Source organism: Pleurodeles waltl, chromosome 3_1 (assembly GCF_031143425.1).
Source record: "Pleurodeles waltl isolate 20211129_DDA chromosome 3_1, aPleWal1.hap1.20221129, whole genome shotgun sequence".
In the NCBI taxonomy this organism is placed as follows: Eukaryota; Metazoa; Chordata; class Amphibia; order Caudata; family Salamandridae; genus Pleurodeles; species Pleurodeles waltl.
The window spans coordinates 1,065,007,551-1,065,031,015 of NC_090440.1; the positions used below are offsets into that span (position 1 = coordinate 1,065,007,551).

At 42.7% G+C, this 23,465-nt stretch overlaps 1 long non-coding RNA gene across 1 annotated transcript; it reads left to right on the plus strand.

Annotated features, from left to right (window-relative positions):
* Positions 1-2,439: 2,439 nt before the first annotated feature.
* On the plus strand, positions 2,440-14,590 carry LOC138283311 (uncharacterized). Its single transcript, XR_011201181.1, has 3 exons — positions 2,440-2,516; positions 12,298-12,345; positions 13,880-14,590. It is a non-coding gene; the product is annotated as an uncharacterized lncRNA (long non-coding RNA).
* The last annotated feature ends 8,875 nt before the right edge of the window (positions 14,591-23,465 follow it).

The following is a 23,465-nucleotide window of genomic DNA, read 5'->3' on the forward strand; positions in this document are numbered from 1 at the left end:
AGAGTCCTGAAGCCAATAAAAAGGTCATAAAAATAGGATAAGTCAGGCAAAATGTTTGGGGATAGCCTTGCTGAAAGAGCCAGGTCCAACACATATACTTAATTAAATACATTTATTGAAAGTGATTCATTGTGTGGCCATGTGGGGGCAGCTCACATGTCGAATACAGCTGTGGCACTGGCCTCTTTAGGCTGATCAAATGAAAGGAATATTGGAGATAACTTGTTATAAGTTCACAAGTAAGTGCCACGAGTAAAAGGCCCCAAAGTTACCAGTGCAGAAAATGGTAAGAATGCATCACACAGAAATAAAAGGTAGAAATGAATGTTGATCATCCTTCTAGATTGTAACAATTCTGATGACGTGAATACGATGCCATCAAACACATTATAACAGCTTCCATTTTGTGTACTATGAGATGAGCATTCCCGGTAGCTCATCCTCACCACGGTTTTCTAGACGATGGTCACTTTTGTACAAAATAGCTTTGCATGATCCTTGGATTAAGTATGAAGCTGTTATGTCTAATGATACAGGTATAAAAGGCGCAGCCTGTTATGATGCATTAGATTGGAAGTGTGCTCAGAACTCATTTGCAGTTGGTAAAGCAAAAAAAATATGGGTGGATTGTTTGAACTATTCTCAGCCACTTGAAATTTTTGTACACCACAATAAGTCTATCTTTTTGTCAAATGTGCTGTCTGTTCGTTTTGAAGTAAAACCAAGACTGATTTGCAAATGGCTGGTCTCTGTTTAGAGTGGCAAAGTGAGTAAAAAATGGTGGTCTGTAATGCGGCGCTGAGCGATCGCCAGAGGATGACAATATTTCAAGTATTACTTCCATCACCTTGCTGTTTGCTGCAGTAACTACAATACATGTAATAAGTAGGCAGACCATATAGAAGGTCATCACACACAAAAATCTATATGTGAAATTTGGGCTTAGACTCTTGCCGCTGCTCAATTATACTAGTACTTTTAACTTCAGTCAGTCGCTTGCCGGTGGTTATGGTTTATAAACTAGCAAGAAACAATCTATTGACCATTATCTGATGACAGGCTATGATTAATTTTTTAATATAGTGGGGTAGTGCAGCACTCATACAGGCCAACTTCTGCTGTCACATATGCAATGTCTACACATTTTAAGAAGATTTAAAGGGAATGATTTGGCTTGCTGGTGATATTAATATGAAGCGGTTTGTTAGTTTTTTTTACAGCAGTTGCTTAGATTATCTCGTGTTGAGGATTCTATATTTAATCGTTAAAAGTGGCCCTTTTGGCGATTCACTGTGGCCACCTGTAATTTATGTTTAAGTGGCCTCTACCTGTGCTTCAAGAGTTTTAATCATTTTTATCACGGTTTCAGTTATATGTTTCAACTTTTTGTTGGTGTGCCTAATGTATTTGTTTTATTATGCTTGTACTAATTTTAAGAGCTTGTAACAGGCAATAACGTGTAACCAGTTGATTAATCCTCATTTAGAAGTGAAAATTCACGTTTTGTGAATTACAAACGTGAATTTGAACTGTAATTAAGATATTGGTACCTTCATGAAACGTGGGTTCACAAATCTCGGTGAGCACTGGGCCTAATGTAACACAATGCTGAAAGATTATGCTAATCATAATAATAATAATTAAAAGGCGAACGTCACTAAGTACTTTGACAAATGTGACTAGTTCAATTAGCACTGACATGCCAGCCTATTTTTTGGAGATCAATAATCATTGTACACGACGTAACTTTCAAAATGTGCACGTGAACATTTAGTCTTGGATTGAACATTCCAGTTTAGTGTGGTGAGTTATTAAAATTATTATTAAAATTGTGGGTAGTCTACGGGGAAATGAGGATAATTGGTGTGGGTCAAGAATAATGAAATGCGCTGCTCCCAGTTGGATAAAAACTATTAAAATCAGATATTTAAATCTCCTCATATTTCAATAGTCAGCCAACGTGCAAATCCAAAAGTCAAACATCTACTCAAGGAAGGACATTATTTGACGCTAATTAACTGTTCCTGAAGGCTTCACTAAAATTAATTCGCTAGACCCCAACGAAATTCTTTCTTTCCTTTTGTCAGCTCATAACCTTACCCCTGTTAAAAGAATTACATTTTAATAAACTGAATGCATCAAAAAGGCTGAGAAAGAAAACGAATGTTAACTATGGTTCATTAAGACTAATAAAAGGGTGCTGCTTTCAAAAGCATTCCCAATCAGCAGGCTGCTATTCCTGATTCACAGGGCTACTCTGGCAGCGCTGTTAATCCCCTATAATTATCATTAATCCTATTATGCAATGCAGGCTGTTTTTACCTTCATTAACTGACATTTAAAAGCAATAAATCCACTGAAACGTAGTGATGCACGCATGTATTCTTTGTAAAACTTTGTTTTTTATTTTACAAAAAAACTTCTTGACAGTGTCATAAACGTATTTTAAGCATTCAGATAACAGGACTCAAGGAACTCGTTCAATGGGGAGAGCAGTCATACCGTATTTAAAGCAGGTGAGATATTAGCTATATTTTCTTACTCTAACTAGCAGCAGTACCTACGAGACCGTGCGTAAGTGTTTGCCAAATGAGAACTGCTTTTTATGCGCTGCAGCCGAGGCCATTTCATGAACTTGTGTGACAGTGCACAGGACGTGTGTGACCGTTTTCGAACAGATGGCAGTGCTTAATTTGTAAATAAAAACGTGCCTTTGCTCACAGCCCTCCTGTTAAACCCGCGACTGCTGCAATTGAATGTGGGAGCACCGAAACTGAGGCAGCGTAATCCTTAAACCATCTCGGGCCTCTTCAATCCATATAAAGCTACTCCCTTCCCTTTCAGTTCACTTTTGCAGCTTTCGGCTTTCTACCTTTGTGACGCTTTTTCGTTTTTCTCTTTCTCTGTCTTTACCATATGTGTCTTTTACTCACAGCAAATGCTTGACGCAGAAGAATAAGCGCCGGCCCTCAAAAATAAGTGCCGGTGCTCAGCACCAAAAACAACAAGCACAAATTAAGCACTGACAGATGGTGATATCGGTTGTACCTGATTTAACTCTGTAACTCCGTGAGATAATGCAAGAACTATAATGGCAGCTCATGATACAGCCCTGGTCTTCTGTAGACGCTGTAGCATATTCAGTGATACTGGTTAAGTACTGGACGATCTAAAGGGTGTTCTAGTGAGTTAGAGGAAACGCCACACCAAAGACAAAAAAAAGTTTTCGATTCATGTTTATTCTAAAAAATCAAGGGGCAGATTTGTTAGAAAATTACAGTGCGCGTTGCTGCGTCAAATTTGGCAGTGTCGCGTACCGTCATTTCAAAATGCAGGGAATCATCATATTTACTAGAATACGGCACACCCCTGTGTTTACGCCGGCGCTAAATTTGTTGTCATGCGCCAATGCAGCAATCCTTGCACCATAGTGCAAGAATGGCTTCGTTGAGGGGGAGATTGTTTTTTCTCCTTGTTGCCCCATGATAACACCACCACTGGGGTGTCGTAAGATTTTTGCGCTGCCACAGGTTCACAAAATCTTGTAAAGCTGGGACAGAATCAAAATTGAATGGGTGTTGCTGTGGTATGCCCACAGCAACACCCATTGCACACCCCTTCCACGCAAAGTGCTGAGTGTGAAGGGGCTGTATTTACAAGGTGACGTTAACCCACAAAAAGTGGCTTAAAGCCTCCTTGTGAATACGGCACAGGTCACTGAGCCACTGAAGCATTACGAAAAGTGATGAAAAGCATTTAAAGTGAAAGATGGCAGCACATAGACATTTATGTGCACTGTAGTTTCCCACTCACAAGACTACAGCTTGTTCAGATAGGAAGAATGCTCCTGCAACATCAATTTCACTCCCACAGTGACACTTAGGGCCAGATTTAAGAAACGTGTGCAGCGCCACTTTTCTTGAGTCCCTTTGCTCCCATCTAACGCTACCATGTGTGCACGGTATCCAAGATACGGTGCACCATGGCGATATTTAGGGAACCAGCATCATATTATTTTATGGTAATTCAGAGCTTTGTAGGATTAATGTCAAGAATTTTGACGCTAATCCTGGAAAGCCCATTGAGGTCCATTGTGAACAATAGTGTGCCTCCTTTTAATGCCTGCTCTGAACAGTCGTTAAAAGTGCCTAAACAAAATGATGCAAAGAAATCTCTCAGATTTCTTTGAGCCATTTTATTTAACCCCCCCAACGGGGGAACGCCCCCTTTGCATACATTATGCCTGGCACAGGCATAATGTAGCTCAAAGGGTTACAAAGTGGCACAATGCATGCATTGTGCTACTTTGTAAATTGGGCACAGCAATTTTGGCCTTGGGCCACATTAGCGTAAAGAAAATGGTGCTAATGTGGCACAAAGAGGCTCTAGGGGCCCTTAAAACTGCCCCTAACCCTATAATGACGCCTCCAGAGATTAGTGGCAAACCCACTTCCAACCACACAGGAAGCCATCATCATGCACAATATCCTGGAGGAAACTGCTAAAGGTCCCTGATCACATGAGAAGTTCTCTCTAAATAGATCAGTAACTACTAGGTCAGTATTTTACTTTTCCCACCAAAGAAAATGATTTATAGAAGTAGAGAAGTGATATGATCTACCCTGTAGACAGTGCCATGGAACACATCACCAGCAGCAGACAGAGTCTTCTGGGACACAATTTGACAATAGGACACTGGGGAGAGGATACTGCGTTCTCAGAGCGTCAAAGTTCATAGTATTCTGCTTCGAGAATCATTGGCTCATTTGGCTCATTAGGAAACAGGCTTTAAATTAGGATCTCACATCTTTTACTAGTTCATCAGTAATTGTTATCACTTACTTATATGTTCCTTATATTTTTCAACAAAGAGCAAAGGGTCATGGATCTCAACCACAGGAAGTACGATTGCCTCCAGTGGTAAGTCAGAGCAGGACCTTGCGCAGTCAGATTGAAGGTTAAGATTTAGTTCTGAAAACACATGCAGACAGATAATACATCTTTTAGAATACACAATTTTTGATAGGGAATTGTGGGCCGGACCTTCATTATACTGCAATGTCTAATTGGACGTTTCCACCATGAATGCCATCATAAAGCAGGTAAATATTACAATATCTGGCTTAAGTGTTCAGGGTACAATAGAATTTCAAGGCCAACAGCATACTTAGGCAATTCTCAGGCACCATCAACTGAAACAGTGTGGTGATATGAAGTCTTTGAACATTACCACACTAGCCATTCTGTGTTTGGTAAGAGGTGCGGGTGATTCTTGATTTCCTGGAGGTTCTAATGCTGATGTAAATCTGCAAGTTTGCTGTAGGTTCACAAATTTCCTATACGCTTTTTTAGTCTTTTTTGTAAACAAATTTTATTGATTTCCCAGAACATAAAGACATCAGTGGCAGTTTCTTTACTGGGGCACTGGGGCTGCGACCAGTCTCTTTTAATGCACGTGGTGTGGATGGTAATTGCAAATGGCAATTACCGGCATTCACATTTCTTTTAGAATGCTAAGTAACACCAGTGGTGTTGTTAGACTTGACATTTTTGGCGTGGTCTCCCCTAACATTTTGCCTCTGCTTCCCAGGTTATTAATGTGTGCTGGACCCGGTTTTTGATGCTCTTTACCACGGCTAACCAGGGCTAAAGTGCAAGTGCTCCTATTTAAAATGCATGTGTAATTGGCTTATCCATGATTGGCATATTGTATTTACTAGTAAGTCCCTAGTAAAGTGCACTAGAGGTGCCCAGGGCCTGTAAACCAAATGCTACAAGGGGTCTGCAGCACTGGTTGTGCCACCCACCTTACTAGCCCTGTAAACATGGCTCAGATCTGCCACTGTAGTGTCTGTGTGTGCAGTTTTAAACTGCCAATTCTCGCTGGCATGTGTACCCACTTGTCCAGCCTAAACCTTCCCTTTTCCTACATGTAAGGCACCCCTAAGATAGGCCCTTGGTAGCCCCATGGGCAGGGTGTAGTGTATGTTAAAGATGGGACATGTACTGATGTGTGGTACATGTCCTAACAGTGAAATACTGCTAAATTCAGTCTTCACCGTTGCAAGGCCTATCTCTCTCATAGGTTAACATGGGGGCTGCCTTTAAATGTTATTAAAGTGCAGATTACCTTTGAGAGCAGAAGAAAATGTGGAGTTTGGGGTCTCTGAACTCACAATTTAAAAATACATCTTTTAGTGAAGTTGGTTTTTAGATTGTTAGTTTGAAAATGCCACTTTCAGAAAGTAGGCATTTTCTTGCTTAAACCATTCTGTGACACTGTCTGTTTGTGGATTGCCTGTATGTGTCAGTTTGACAGTTGGGCTGTTTGTGAATCCCCTCTAGACAGTGAGACAAAGGAAGCTGGGGTGTAGCCTGCATATCATGACGCGCCATCTGTGCTAGATTAGAGGGAGGAGTGGCCACTTACACCAGAATGGGCTGTACCTGTCCTCTCACAATACAGTCTCCAACCCTCTGGTGTGTGTCTGGGTCCTGGCCTGGGCAAGGCAGGATCTTGTGAACAACAGATACTTTCCTTTGAAGTAAGCCTACTTCAAAAGTAAAACGGGGTATAAGTAGTGGACCCAAAACCCCTGACAATTAGGTTACTTCTGGAACCAAGAGGAACCTCTGCCAAGGAAAAGAGCTGAGGAGAAGTGCTGCCCCTGCACACAACTGTGCTTTTTTGGGCTGTCCTGCAGTTGCTGCTTCTGCCTGTGAAAGGGGACAATGACTGGACTTTGTGATATATTCCTGCTTCTGAAGAAACTCCAAAGGCTTGAGTTGAGCTTGCCTCCTGTTTTGAAGTCTCAGGTCTATGAAAGACTTCCTCTGCTAACATCTGGACTCCCTGCTGAAACTCCTGCCTTGCCAAATGGTGCCCTATCCAGTCCCTGGGCCCTTGAAAGGTGAAGTTGGCAGACAACAGCTGAAAATCCATGCACAGAATGCTGTGTGGGGAAATTTTCGACACACCATCTGCAACGTGGCTGATATCGACACTCCACCTGCATCGCCCCTTGGAGATTGACTGCATCGCGGCTGGAGAAACAACGCAAACCCCACACAGAGCAGTTTCCTAACACCGAGTGACAGGATTTTCCACCTATCGTCCCTGGGCGTCAAAGTCAACCCGACTCTGCGCGGATCTGAGGTGCCTCATTTGGAAATCGATGCATTGCTCTCCTGCGAGGGAAAAAACAACACATTGCTGACCCGACCAGAGAAGAAACGACGCACAGCCTCCATTGCGAGGAAGGACATGACACATCACAACCTTTTCCAATGTACATTCGCCATTGCAGCTCTATTTTTGACGCAAACCAGGTACTTTGTGCAAAAGCATTGTTTACATTGTTTTTTATGGAGTAATACTCTTATTCTTTTGAAAACTCATATTTTAACTTGTGTGTGGTGTGTTTGTCATTTTGGTCTTGTTTGAGTTAGATAAATATTACCTATTTACCTATTTTTCTAAACTGGTGTGGTGTCCATTTTTTTGTGTTTTCACTTGTACAAATACTTTATACATTGCTCCTGAGTTAAGCCTGCCTGATCGTGCCAAGCTACCAAGGGGGTGAGTGGGGGTTAACCAGGTGTTTTTCTCCTTTGCTCTGACTAGGGTGAGGGTCTTTGCTTTGACAAAGGGTAACCTGACTGCCAACCAAAGACCTCACTTCTAACAGGCGTTACTTAACATTCTAAAAGAAATGTGAATGCCTTGCACCAGTGCTGCCTGGAATCGGACTCCTACTTCCTGCGTGATGGATCACCCTCGGACGTAGGCAGAGTGCTTTGTGACACATGTGCTAGTGTGCATGTGTCCCATAGATAGCTTTGATGCTTTCTGAAATATGGGTTCAAATGGTGCCACCCTTGTATTTCAATATTTGGAGTCCTTGGACACCACTCATGAATGACACCAGACAACCTCTTTTCAACCAGCACTTCCTGGGTACAGAATCAGCCTTGTACTTCCTGAAGCTGCTTAAGATGTATGACAACCCTGCCGTATAGCTAGTTGTCACTAGATAGGATGGGGTCGTCAAGCATAACTGACCCCCTTCATCCCTGTGTAGAGATGGTACACTGAGGGGTTATTATTTTTTTTAAAGCCCAAGAAATGTTACTACAGTAATCACAGCTTATCTCATATCCATCACTATCACACTGTTTCTTACATGTTAAGCAATACATGTTAGTTTCATTTCATAACTTATTTTTCTTTAATGGTGTTCTAAGGTACATGGACCCAAGGGCTTTAGAGTGATGTATCAACTAGTTCAAGTACAACAAAACTGCCTTGATCATAAATACAATTTTGTTGTTGACTTCTTGAAAAGTTTGGGGCACCAAAGTACACCAGTTATGAAAAAATGTGTTGGGTGGGAGCCCACCGAGACCCGCTTTATCAGGTCAGCCTCGCCGGCTTCACTCGCTTGCGTGGAACACTTTAGTCACTGTTCTTTTGCCCCAACACTTTCAAATTCCACCAGCTGCCACTGACAGACATTGCTAGTTGAGATATGCATAGCTGCCTCTCTTTCACAGTGGTATTCAGAACAAAATAGCCAAAAGCAATGAGAAATCAAACTCCCCGTACTGCCCACCCCCCACACCCTGTCGTGCACCAAGAATATCATAAACTAGGTGGAATGTTAATTGTCATTGTGGACAGAACTGGTAGGTTATAACCCAGGCCAAGCCCCTACAAGTCCATGTCCTGTCTCTGCTCCTCCTATCTAAAAAGCTAGAGTACTGATTAATCAGTGAGTGGGTAAGTACTAGGGTGTGCTCTGTGACAAGATAGATGGGGTGTTCTCCGGATTCTTCAGAACTTCCACTAAAACCTCCCTGGCTCTGGCTACATCAATGGATCCCCAATGAGTCTAGCCTCTCAAAGCAGCACCACTCACTCATAGTCAGCCCATCATTTCAGTTCCTTTTGCAAAGTCAGTGATCTAGGTCCCCCTGCTGCTTTCCAGGTTTTTGTGATTTCTGTCTCTGCAAGTATAAAAGTCCTGGAATCTACTGGTAACTTTCGTTTTTGTTGTGTGCAGGAACCAGCTCGGGAGGCAGTGGGCTGGCACACATGAGACATCTCTGTCTATGATATCTGCCACTGTTGCAGTAATCTCTTCCCAATAAGTAGCAGAACCAGAACATATGTAAAGATTTTACAGCCAATTCCTTACATCTTGGGCATTTTGTATCTACTATGTGGAAGAACCCTTTGGTCCTCCCAGGTGTAAAGTATGCCTTATGTAACAAAGTATATGAGTTTGAATCGGGCATTCCTCAATATTTTGGGTACTCTCTCTAGTATGGTCACCCAATCTCTCTCCACAATGGGGTTCCCTTAGTCTTTTTCATAGCGGGAGCAAAGTGTGCCCAAGGGCAGCTTCATGTCCTTTCAGATCGCCCTTTATAGGCAGGTAAATGCTTTAAATATCCATGACGATGTTATGATATACATACAGTCCTTGTGTTGTGGGGGCCCTGCTAATCCTGCCCCCCATTGTTTAGGGATAGCAGCAGTAATTGCACTAAACAGTAAAAACAATGGCTAGGGTGTAGGTTGTGCTCAGCTCGGAACTCCTCTGTATAAGGCCCCTAGTGTTGATGCTCCAGCCACTACCCATTCTGTTAGTCTTCCCCAATTTCCTCCATGGGGGAGGACCTCCAACATTCTAAGTGGTATGTCAGGGGTATACAGATCTCCCACCCATGTTTTTTGCAAGCATCTGATCCAGCATTGCCTTAGCACCTTAAACTCCACAGAGACAGCATCAGAGGGAATGTTAAGCCATGGTAGTACTTTCATCATATGCCCGAGTTCAAGCATCTCTGGCTCCACCTCCTGCTCAAGAGTCTGTCTGTCTGGCACTCTCTGCATCAGCCAATAGAGATGTGCAGTTACATAATAAGATTCAAAAATTGGACAGCTGGGCCTCCGTCTCCCACCGGTCTCTGCAGTGTAGTCAGTGTCACTCACCTCTGGTCCAATCCCCAAAGGAATGTAACCACAAGTGACTCAATTTTTCTAAATATCACCCGTGGGATGCACAGCAGGAATACTCCAAATTAATGTAACAGTTGGGGCAAAACAACCATTTTCAGTAATGCCACTCAGCCTGCAACTGATGGCGGGGGCGTTCTCCAGAACTCCATGCTCAGACAGAGGACCTGAAATGCCTGACCAATATTTCCCTCTAGTACATCAGTAGGGGTCATGAAATACCCCACTCCCAAGTATTGTGGGCATCTGGGTTCCCACTGTATTGTCACACGGTCTTGTAGTGGTACATCATCGGACACCACTATGAATAGTCTCGACTTCGGCCAGCTAACTCTTAGTCCGGAAAACATTCCAAACTGGTTAAGAAGCCTTTTAGCACCTACCAAGGCCTGAGTCCTGTTGTGGAGAAACAGCAGGAGATTGTCGGTGTATAAAGGGCCCTACCCTCTGTCTATATATCTTGGTAACTACTTCTCATCGTTGCATGGCAGGCCAAATGCTCCATCGCCAAAGCAAAGATTCGGGGCAATAAAGGACACCCCTGGCCGGTTCCTCGGCCCACATCATAGCTCTCTGAGATTATCTTACCAGTTTGTTTCTCTGGCTATAGGAGCCGATTATAGCAACATGGCCCAGTTCAGAAACCCTTTCCGAAGTTGGTAGCGTTCCATGACGCTATATAGAAAGGTCCATTCAAGCCTGTCAAAATATTTTTCTGGGTCAACTACGAAAACCGCTGCATCTGTTCTATTGTAAGAGTCAGCTTCTAGTATTGTGAGAAGACGATGAATATTAAGGCCCCCGTTGTGGCTTTGGATGAACCCCCTTAGTCTGGGTCGATATACTTGGGCATGTAAAGAAGAAGTCTGGTGGCTAGAATTCTCCTAAGGATTTTATAATCAACATTCAACATCAATAGAGGGCGGTATGCACTTTTGTCATGGGCTGACTTTGCCGGTTTCAAAAGTGGCACTATTCATGTTTCACAGGTGGAGTCTGGTAGTGTTCCTGCATCCCTGGCCTGCCGTATATAGGTCTACGGCTTGGGGACTAGGTTTCTATAGAAGTAGGTTAGCGCCCTGCAGGGGTGGGGGTCACTTCTTGCCACTTACCACTGGGCATCAGCCCTGTGTTCTAGGAAGGCCATCGCAGCGGAAGTGATCCCCGATATCTATCACCCAAGTTTCACTCATTGTACCGGTTTTCTGACACGTCCTTCTCCATATAGTCTGTTGGATCCTCTTCCATCTCCGGTAATAGAAAGATAGTCTCTGCTGGGGACAATGCAAGCAGGGATCACTTGCTCAGGGCTGCACAGGAGGGAGAGCCACAAGTCACCAGAAGTCAGCAGCCTCCAGGCCAGTTAGCTTCGACCAAAGCATGTATCAGGGGGCCATCTTCACCCCGGTGGCTGGCTCTGCAGGGAATGTACTCAGGACATTAATTGGTGTTCACCCTGGTAGTTGTGCCCACGCGTGGCGGAGGGCTACAGCTTCCCCTCACCACCACAGTTGCCACTTCAAATTGATCAGGCCTATGAATATATGTGCCTTTCATCAGCTGCTGCATCTGCAGCGGTCCAATGATTCCAGATAACTCCTGGCTGCCGCAGCAGCTGCCTCCTGGTGGTCATGGCCTTAAAAAAAGGAGTTTCTCTCACCTGCAGCAAAAGCGTGGGGCTGAGGGCCCTACAATCCCCTCCGCTGGCACTGCCGCCACACTAGATCAGTCTTTTGGGAGGCGGTAGGCCGCCGATCCAGCGTGACCCCTTCTATCTCCTCGATGCACCACCTAATGGGCCACCCTAGTCAGACAGATGATGTTGCCAATGGTAGTGCTGTTCCATGCCATGGCCCAGCCTCTCATGAGTGCCGTGGTCTGAGACGCTGGTGCAGGCCTGTTCCACGTGTGATCTGCAGGATGCAGGAGACCACCAATAAACACCCCTCTGTGTAATAGCCATCAAGGGGGACTGCCAAGCATAAAACTTTGAGCATACTAGTGGCAGATGACCCGGCTCAAGACAGAATTCTTGTGGGCCTTGGGGGAGCTCCTCAAAGAACATTCGACTGAGCGGCCATCTTGGCCAGTCCCCTGATACACTTTCTTTATTGTAGATGTTTGTAGGAATTCCTTTGTGTATTTGAGTGTCTGCATCAAGTGTTCTTGGTAGTTATGACCAATGGTAAAATATGTAACTTACATTTCTAAATCTGAATGAATTGCCATCTGTACTGGTTAGATAGCTCATTGCTGTCATCTCCTTTAATTTGCAGGTCACAAGTTATAATTCTGGCAAGACTACCTCAGCTGATCCTCCTGAAGTTGGTAAAATAAGTACAATTAAAATAAATAAGAGAAACACCTGCATGAAAAATAATACAATATTATATGATCTTTGGATAGAGTGGTCCAGTGGCATACTTACTAATTATTTTATGCAACATAGCAGCAACATAATTAATAACCAAACAAATATGTGTGAAACGCAATATGTTGATATCAACATGAGCTCAGTAGCAGAGTACATATTCACTCATTACCTAGAGCATACATTTATGAAATTCATCAAAATAATAAAAGATTACAGTGGACTATAAGATAAGGCACAGGGTTCATAAAACAGGTTACCTTTAGCAAATTGTAATATAAAAAATAAGCAAACTTCAGTCAAATATCTCATGCAAAGAATGTGAAAGGCACATGCAAAAAGGACTATGAGAAATTGCTAAGTCAGATCAGCAGAAGAAAATAATGCACAATTTGTCAGACTTCAGCTTAAAATATCTGATAGGCACCGTGATAAGCACCGTGATAAATAATAACTGGACAGTTTTTTTTTTTTTGCAGGGCAGGCATACGGGGCGGCATTCTCACGGATTTACTTTATTTACACTGTTGTGCCAAACGATGTTTTATTTCAGCGTGAATAGAATAAAACCAAACCTTTGACACCTAATGACCCTTGAAGGTATATTGCTTGTTCTCCCGCTCAGCCTTCTGTATTATGAGAACAGCGACGTCAGGCTGCAGTTAACAGCTTTTATTCACATTAATCAACTGTCTCAGGTTTTGCTTCCATTATACGACAAGGAACTCAGCCTTTGACTGCACAGGGGGCATGTACATTTCGTTTGTCAACAGCTTTGTCACAGTTTCTGACGGATGGAGATGGTGTGGCCTGCAGTGCAGTGTTGGTTGATATTTATTATTTATGGATGTTCACCTGGTGCATTTAGGAAGGGTGACAGCAACATGGAGAGTTGTATTTGGGGAATTTCTAAAGCACTTTACCACCATTTGAATAGGCCTTTTCGACATTCAGGTGAATAATTAGTAGAAGTCACATCTATGAAATTTGAGGTCACTTGATGACCAGGGAGCATGCTTCAAACTCAGTGGCACAGCATCCATGTGCAGCTTATGTTTGTGAGCAAGGCAGCGAGTGTGAGGATAAAGTCACTATCAGCATACACACAACACTCAACCACTGTGCCATACATCTGTTTGCTTTGAGTATTCGGAAAAAAAGGTTTTTGTTTCCTTTCTGACTTTGTAATGGCTGTTAATGGTATTTATACTCTTTGAGAGTGAAGACTCGTTTATAAAATGTCGAGAAATAATGCTGAAATACCTTGCAAAGGTAATGATGATTAAAACGTCTGCTAAATGCAAAATTGTAATAGGCAACCATACTTAAACTTGCTAGACCTAAACCACTGTAATACTGACATGTTATGGTTAACTAAGCTTAGAAACTGTAGAGTCAACACAAGACTTGATGTTTTGAAAGGCTTGTTTTTCACAATTAATGGCTGTTGCGTAAAGTGTTTCATGTTTCTCTTCTCATTTCTACAGATTATTCTACTTCCAAAAAGGCTACTGTTAGCTAATGAATAGACTTGTTATTTAGAAGGTTAGATATGAAAAGTCACATCCGGGAATGCAGTCTTGAATGGGCGGATGAATCATGAGAACTTAAATGAAATAGCTACACAATAAGACATAGTTGCTGTCTTAGAAGTTGCTGTCTGAAATATATTGTGTTCCTGTGAGAAGACAGTGAGTGAACACGTTCCCATGGGCGCATCGAAACCTGATTGGTCTACTGAAGAAAGAAGAAGCAACATGAAGTTGAATCATTGAGTTTGTTTGTCTACTATAGTGTGTGTTCCTAGAGTAGGTTACCACGACCATAAGCCACATTCTGGCCCCTCATTGCTATATAAATCATTTATCACCTGCTGCCTTTCTTGCCTTACATGCAGGAGACTTTACTGAGTTTCCTGAACCCCTCTTCATGAGAAGTTCTGCTTTGATTGATCACTAAATTATGAAGCTGACCCTTGATGCTGAAGCTTTATGATTTCTCTTGAATTCAGAACTCTTTATGGCTTTTTGAGATTGACACCTTTTCCTTTGCATTCCTGGAATAGGGATTATTTCCTCCCCTGAACACACTTCATAACTTATTTTTGATCATTGATTTCTGACAAATCTAATGACTGAGGTTTATTAATTTATATGATGATTTTAATAAAGATGCACTGCTAAAAATGTGAATAATAAAACCCTTTATATCATACCAGACTTTCCTTATTGTCTGACATAGTTTAGAAATTATGATAATAAAATGAGGTGTACAGCTACTGATTGATCTCCAAACATCCATCCACCTGAGAGAAAAAGTAGGCAACGGTGTTTTTTCCCTGATGACGGTAAACCAAACCTTAACTGAAACAATCCCCGTGCCAGCAGGAGCACATTTCAGAGCTTGCATGTATTTATTGAGAAATGCTCCCACCTACGCATTTTGGTAAGGGGGTGTTAATAATTGTGGCAGCATACATAAGCTAAGGTTTCTCCTTAGGTTGTATGACCAAAGTTTGGACTTTATGAAGGTTGGCCATGTCCCATGGATCACACCTTTTGAACGACAGAGGACATTTAAGGATATTCCTCTTGCAATTTGTTAGCAGTGAAGTGTTTGGACCAAATGGTACAAACTAATAACATACAGGGGGATACATTGGATCAAAACTTTCTTCCCCATAAGGAACATATTATGAGTCCAAGTTTTCACATTAATTAAATATGTGAAAGAAACCTAAGTAGTCAAATTTGGCAGTTGTACCATACTGTTTTCATTCAATGCTCTGGGGTTATATTCCGGCCTGTAAAGTGTTGTTCAACATCAAGATAATTTGAAGATGTATGTGTCAAGGCAAAACATTTTTTGAGTTGTTGAAAAAATAGCACCTGCAGCATCTTTCAAAATACCTTCTGCAAGAGGTCTCTTGTAGATGTACCTCTTCCTTTATTTCTTCCATTGAAAAGCTCTGTGTATCAAGGAGAAGTTTCTGTACATTCAGTGGTGGTCTGCAAATGCAATAATTTCAGATTCATCAGATCACTTTACCTAAAAGTCACAATTTCTTTAATTGCAGGTTTATTGAGTGTGTAAGGTTATAATATGTCTCCCCTCTTGTCTCTTTCTCTTTTCTCTCTTCCTCACTCTCCTTATTAAAATTTTTCTATATATTCAGTTCTCTTTCTACTTCCCATTCTCTTTCTCACCCTCAGTCTATCTTTCCTTCTCATTCCTTCACACTCTTTCTCTCCCTGTCAGTTTATCTGTTTCTCTTTCATTTTCTCTCTTGTTCAGCCTCTACTTTTCTCTCTTTATTTCTGTTTGTCTCTGATCTCATTTTTGATATACTTTGGTATATCAAAGATGGATGAAGGCAATTTGGTAATGAAATACAGGCAAAGAAACGTGGAAACTTAGAACCAGTATGTTCAGTTATGTGTTACCATATACAATTAAAATGCTCCTGTAGTCTTTTGATGGAACCTACATGAGCGCACAAATTACAGTTCAGAACTTAATTTGTCGGTGTTAGTTAACCATTATTATCAATATCATCATCATCATCATCTTTATTTTTGTTCATAAAATGAGCAATCAAAGTAAAATTATTTCATAAAATATAGAAGATTTTATTTAAATAAAAACAACAACATGCAACACAAATGCAGACACTGTGGATTCCCAGTAATTCAACAGTACACATAATATAGAAGAGCTATGAATATAGAGTGCAAAAAGAAGTTGAAAACATGTTGCCATTCATATGCTAAAACCAGGGTGAAAGGCTGGGAACACACAACACATAATGCAGTTAGGTAAAAAAAATAAGAATCGCCTACACATTAAAGCATGTTTAAGAAAAGTAGCCACACCAGAGTAGACCTTGAGGTGTGGGAGAGATTGTAAGTACAAAAGTGTCAGGGTGTGTCGGGAAAGTGAAGCACCCCTCAGCAGGGGGACAGAGGGAATAGGAACATCATGGCAAAACTATTATAAAGCCTGCAGAAAAAAAGGTGAAGTGAGTTCGTTTTTGCAATGAATGCTCATCAAAGGGGCACATCAAGATTTCCTTTGGATTAAACTGGCCCAGCAGAAAAGAAAGCTGACACCTGATCAGTCCCAACCTGAACCTGGTAAAGAGAACCCTATCCCTCTCCCTTCCACACGGCAAGTAGCCAAATAGGGCTCAATGCCGAGAGTGGTTTGTACCAGTACATACTCTCAATTTTCAGGATTCTCCCTTTCCTTGAGCGGAAGGTCCTTAAAGGTGCCTTTTAGTCAATTTTTGTCCTTCGCCGTAAGGTGGTCAGGAGAAGCAAAGCTTATTGCACATATCTTCGACATACCTGAGCCATGGGATATGGAGGCCCATATCACAGCCAAAGCAATCCAGGATGATGTCTCTATGCAGTGAGGCCTCCTGGATTTGCCAGATAGAGCACCACATCAGCAAGGGGGGTCAGTTTGATGGTATCTGCTACAAATGGCAGACCCAGTTCCTCATGTATGGCATAGCTGGATGACCCTGGTGACATGCCGAGCAAGTGTCTGCAGATCCTATTTTCCTCTGCTTGTAAGCGCCTAACGGCTTCATACCCCCACAAACCAGCACTATAAGTGAGGGTTGGAGCACATTTATTAGTGTAAATCTTAACAAGGGCCATCACTGACTTACTTCTTTTTTTGGCCACCAGGCTTACGAGGAAGCCTGCAGAATTACAAAACTTCTGGCATCTCTGTTTTCAACAGGGTCCCCAAGACCCTCATGACTCAAAAGTAACCCTCATATAAGGCAACTCATGCGTTTGACCCAAGAGGGTTCCCTGAAGTGCAAACCAGCGTGATTTAGCATATTTCTTCCCACATGGCATCACAAACATTTTGGGAAAGTTCAGACACATCCTCTAGCTGCCCATAAAATCAAAGAAAGTGTTCAATAAAGCCTGGAGGACATTCGGAGTTCAAGATATTAGTATGGCATCATCTGAAAACAGGAGGATGGGAACATGCCTTCCCTCTATGGTTGACAGGTCCCTGCCCCTGGCCGTCAACACAGCCTCCAAGCCTCCAAGCCGTTAACATATAAAAGGAACACATTTCGTCAAGAACGCATCCCTGCCAGACCATGCATTCCCCTTCCTACCCAAATCTAACACAAGCACCCAAATTATGATGAAGGGCACGCAAAAAGGCCACCAGGCCGGATCAAGTCCCAGAGAAAAAAGAACCTCCCAAAGTATGGACCTGACTATGCTATCAAAAGTGCATGCCAGGTCCATAGAAGCAAGGTACTGATAAGGGGATATAGATTAAGACATTGCTCCTTGCTCTAAAACCCATTTCCGACACTATACTGAGCATAGGTAATGATGTTATTGCCCGAGGCCCAGGACAGGACTCTGTCCAAAATAACCCTCCTGATGAGCTTGATGGTGAAATCAAGAAGGGAAATAGGCCAATAACAAAAGTCCTATCCCCCTTCTGGGCAAATAGGAACAATGATGGCAGAACACTATGTCCCAGGCAGCCCTACCTGGCAGGCTAAATTGGCTTAATTATTATAAATGGGGCCCACACATCCACCTCCAGTTTGTATAAGTCCATGCAAGCACCATCAGGCCTGGGGGATTTGTGCATCAGGCTATTGTGAATCACTTCTACCACTTCTTCAACCGTAAATTCCTTATCAAGAGGGGCAGAAGACAGGGGCATTGCAGGATCAATGCTATCATTTGATTGGTAGACCTGCTTGAAAAGCCCAATCCCGCAATCAGCACTTGTATTATTGCATTATTGCATTACTATTGGTTTTGACCAACTGGTTATGATTGACTGTCTGCCAGAATAAACCAGCATTGCCTGTTCTGCAGGCTATGTCCGAGGTGCTCCAGACCTCCTCCTTAAGTTGAGCCTTCCTTCTTCGAATGGCTAATTTATAAGGCTTCCTACATTCCACAATCTCTGCCGAGACCCACAGGATTGCTTTCAGTGCCCACATTAAGCATCTATTTGCCTCCTTGCAGTTAGTGGGAAACCAAGAATGAGCTTGATGATTAGAAGGGAGGATCAGCATTATCTGGATACTGTTGATAATGGACCCTATAAGGCCAAATCATGAGTATGACTAACAGAGTGGTAAGATAAATTAAAAAAATCAAAAAGCCATCCCAGGTGTTACACACAAAGTTTGCTCATAACACCATGCATATTTGCCGACTTCCAGGTCAATCCTAACCCATTGTGGCTTGGTAGAAGTTGGAAACTCTCTGCAATATCACGCACACCAGGATATGGGTAGAGCAGTGTAACAGAAAGAGGGTTGTGATCGCTATGAGGACTAATAATTACATTACGATCATCACACAGCCTAAAAAATCCTACGCACAAAGATGTAATCAATGACAAAGGATCCTGTTTCTCAAACATAAGTAGGAATTGTTAAACAATGAGGAGAATCCCAATAAAAAACAATGCACAAATCAGACCTGACCAGGTAGGGAACTAGCAACTGACCTCTGCTGTCACAGGTTCGGGTCATGGTATCCAAGGGCTTCAGACCAAAGGGAGAAACATCAGAGTAAGACCCCCTGCCCCCCCTCCCCCCCCCCCCCAGTCCAGATTAACAATAAAATTCCCAGTCAGGACAATGTGTAAAACCACCATCATAGGAAAACTGGCTGGATTACAAATCACAAATAAAGTCAATGGGACCATCAAAATTAGGGTTGGGCCTTGGGGAAAAATTATCATTATGAAAATTAATTAATCCAAATGTAAAAGTCTTTGTCCACTTGACCAGAAGTGCTTGATTTAGCCTATTATGGGTGGGAATGGGGACAATAATGCAGTCAAGATGAGTTTTAAACCAAATAGCCAACCCAGCCCAAGCCCTACCCATTCCTGAAGAAACAGCAGGGACTGAGTGACAAACAGCGCCATCAGAAAAAAGCTCCCTTGTGGTCCAGGTCTCCTTTAAAATCACAATGTCATAAGGAAAAACAAGATCCGCCAAGACACATCTGGAATTTTGGCAGCAATGCCAGCTACATTCCAGCTCAGCATCTTGACCCCTGAGGTTAGTGCCTGACAACAGTAAGACAGTTGCAGAGCCCATACTCCCTCGATAGTGCTGGACAGTCACAGAGGGCAGAGCAAGTGCCCTACAAAGTGCAACAGAGTCATGGCCATTGGCGGATATTCCACTGCCTCAGGACCTTCAGTTCATTCAAAGGAAGAACTTTCCAGTTGGTCATTACTGCAGGAGCCAGCCAGGGCAGAGAAACATTTGGTAGCAGGTACAGAGAAAGAGTTACTCGGCAGCAAACAGCTCTCTTGAGGGCCCAACCCTGATAAACATTGCTTTCTAAAAATACCAAAAGGGTAGAACCTTCATGTTACTCTGCTTTACAAGCTCCATATACAAGGCACAAATCAACACCACTGTAATGAATAGTTTGGCAAAATTTATAATGACACAATATCCCTCAAATTCCTTTTTCATGGATCCTATTCAGGAGACTCTATATGTGAACAGAACTTCAGGGAACAGGTTGAGTTTATGTTGAATATGTTGATTCAGCCAATGGATGACCTTAGTCATGAGCTTCTCTGAACTTTTGGTAGTCAGTAGTTTTAGCTAAGATAAGGACATATGGGCAGGCAGCAGAAGGTGAGTTAAAAACAGCATCACGGCCAGCCCTTTCATGGGTCATTCAAAGCGACCAATGGTCTAAATCCTGCATATTGACCGAGGTTGGTTCCAGGGGGTGCAAATGCTCACCGGGGTGAAAAGATGTAGCATTACCATGGGAAGGAGCCAGGTTGCATAGGAATAGGTGGCAGTGAATACAGCAGAGTAGGACCCCTGGCCACATATACAGAAACAGTCAGTTGTGGGGCTGTGATTGGAACAACTGACTTTTTAACTTCCCTGAATCTGATACCAGAGCCATGGCCATGCCCTTAAATAGCTCAGATAGCTTTTTTTTATAGAAGACAAGGGGTGAGTTTGCCCTTCTGTTTGCGTTCCGGGGGAGTTGGCAGCATTAAGGACAACTAAAGTAGAGGGTGGTGTGGAAGTGTTAGCGTGAGACAGATCATGCCTTGGACTAAGCAGACTATTGCCCTCTTGTCCTCCATATGAAGAATCTCCTGTGGTGGCTGACTGGGCACTAGGAGAAGCAGCTAAGAGCAGGTGAGGGTTATCGGAACAAAAGAGAGTCTCCTCTGAGTGAGCTGTATAGGTGAGCAATGAGGCTGTAGGTCTGGGCTGTTTGCCCTTCTGTTTGCGTTCCGGGGGAGTTGGCAGCATTAAGGACAACTAAAGTAGAGGGTGGTGTGGAAGTGTTAGCGTGAGACAGATCATGCCTTGGACTAAGCAGACTATTGCCCTCTTGTCCTCCATATGAAGAATCTCCTGTGGTGGCTGACTGGGCACTAGGAGAAGCAGCTAAGAGCAGGTGAGGGTTATCGGAACAAAAGACAGTCTTCTCTGAGTGAGCTGTATCTCTTTGTTTGTAACACCCTCTGCATGTGCAACAAAATCCTCCATGGTAGAGTTTCTTGCTGTGGTGGGGTTAGAAGTGCACAATTTGCACGTCCCCATAATGAGACATAGACCCAGAGACCAAAGCCAACCAACCTAACAGGAGAAGAGATGAAATGGCACCCACAGATCCAAAGGAAAAAGCCACAGGAGCTGAGTCAGACAGAGGATTAAACAGCATTACCGGTAAAGCTCACCCTGAGACTCAAAGTCCCTTCTATGGCAGTCTGAAGCATCCCCAGGCAATAGGAGTCTGCATCATGTTTTTAAGTGCTGAAAGGGGGTGTACCAGCCTCCTCCCTTGTTGCATGACAGTGCCTCCAGGCACAGCTCACCCTGGGACTTGAAGTCACTTCTGCAGCAGTCTGAAGGATCAACATGCAGTGGGAGCCAGTGTTGTGCTTTGAAGCGCTGAAAGGGCGTGTCAGCCTCTTCCCCCATTACATTTTGTTGCCTTCAGGTGCAGCTCACACTGGGACTCAACGTCCCTTCTGCAGCAGTCTGAAGCATCCATTTCATCTTTGAGGATAAGCCATTGAAGTGACCTTTGTCTATAATATTTCTCTGTGTGGATAGGCTACTTCCAACTTGCTGAGTGAGATGCACCTATCGCCGAAGCAAAAAGACTTCCAAAGGAGCTGACAAGCAGTGATATATAAATGATTTGTCAGAGTGTTGGAAGCAGAAGTATAGTCTGACATAAATATTGTCTCTTAAATATTGCTTACAATGTCTCTTCTCATTTATTTTGTGTTTTCTATTAATAACTTCAATGGCATGATATTTATGTAAAGAATGTTTAGGACATGTAATTTCTGTCAGGCAACAATTTTCTGGTTCTATACCATGTGAATATATTGCAATTTATATTTTAGATGAATTGACTAGAATTTAACTGAAAGCATTTCCAAGTGCTATAAAAATGTGGAGTGTGTTATGATTGAATTGTTATTTTGTTTTGCAAAACATAAGATTTGTTTTGCATTATTAGAAAAGAGAGCAGCATACCTAAATCCATCTACATCCTTTTGGTCACTTCCAGGGTTGAAGCAACGTTCCTACGTTTTTCGTTCCTCTTGATCCACTCATTGAGAGTGCATGTTATCTTTGTCACAAAGATTTCTCTTCATAAATGTCTTTGTTGCTTGCTTCCTTCTCTCCCTTATACTTCAGTGTTCACTCCTTTGCAATCTCCCCTTCAATTTCCAAGATATAGATGAAAGACTCAACAGTCTTGTGGAACGGAGCTAGGATGAGAAAAGTTGTTAGGTTATGTGTATTTGTAAAGTGCACTTTCACCCTGGAGAGTATCCTGACACTGAGCAGGTATGCGCACCTAGCCCTGTTAGGGTAGGTTGGTTAGTTGAAAAGCCAGATTTTCAGTTCCTTGCATGGAGAAGAGGAGGTTTTGATGTGGAAGGCAAGGTCATTCCACATGAGGAGAGATGTAAAGAATACCCATCCTCCTGGTCTGACTTGGTGTATGCGTGGGATGTGTGTCAAAAGGAGACCTTGAGCGTGAAGGTGTCTGGGTGGTTGGTGGATCGAGATACGACTGTTCAGGCAGGTGGGACCTGAGTTGTCTTGTGCCTTGAGTGAAGCATGAGAATGGAAAGTGCAAATTAGTGCAGGACAGTTTGACATAAACATTTTAAAGGATTTCTTTCCAAACGGTATTCTTCAAAGAAATGCTTATATAATGAAAGGTATACTGTAATATTAGGATAGCACGAGCTTGACAGTTTTTATTACACATGTGGTCAGATATCCGGACACATTTATAGTGAAAAATAGCTCCACCACTCAGTTGTAATACAAGTGAGTTGTAATAGCCAGGCCCATGCCCCTTTCACTCTGAAAGAGTGCTATTTCTTTCCTCTTCCCTCAGTGACTTGTTTTGCTCAATGAGAAAATATACACAAGGAGAAAAGCACCCATTCAGCAACAGAGGTGGGTACAAATTCTGATGCCAGTCAAGAAGCAAACTGGAGTGGAAAGAGACTGCACAAAGGACAGGGTTGAAAAGGGTTACATGCTGAACAGCAGAGAGGGATAGCTGTTTCACAGAATAACTATCAAAGCAAAGTGAGACTGTGCAGGGAGTGACAGTTGCCTCCTGTGCCCCCTCATTATGAAAATTAACTTTCTCTAGCTCTTTACATGAAAAGACAATTGTAAGTCATGTCAGAATTCCATTCCCTTTTAAAGTCACCCCCTCATTTGGCAAGGTTTATCAATATGGTCATCAATCTCTACGGTGATTTGCACGATCCAAACAATGTATATTTAAGGGTATATTACATGACAAATTACTCAACATTTTAGTGCACCTAGGTCTTCATTTGCAAGGGCATTGCCCCACTGGAACGTCCCCTTTACTGATGTTCTGGTGGCACAAAGCCCTGCCCCATATTTACAAAGCAGTGTTAAGACACCTTTTGTGGCTTAACGCTGCTTTGTAAATTTGGCCCCTTTACATGCATCACTTTGCATGAAAGAGGTGTGCATTGGTTGTTCCTGTGGATGTT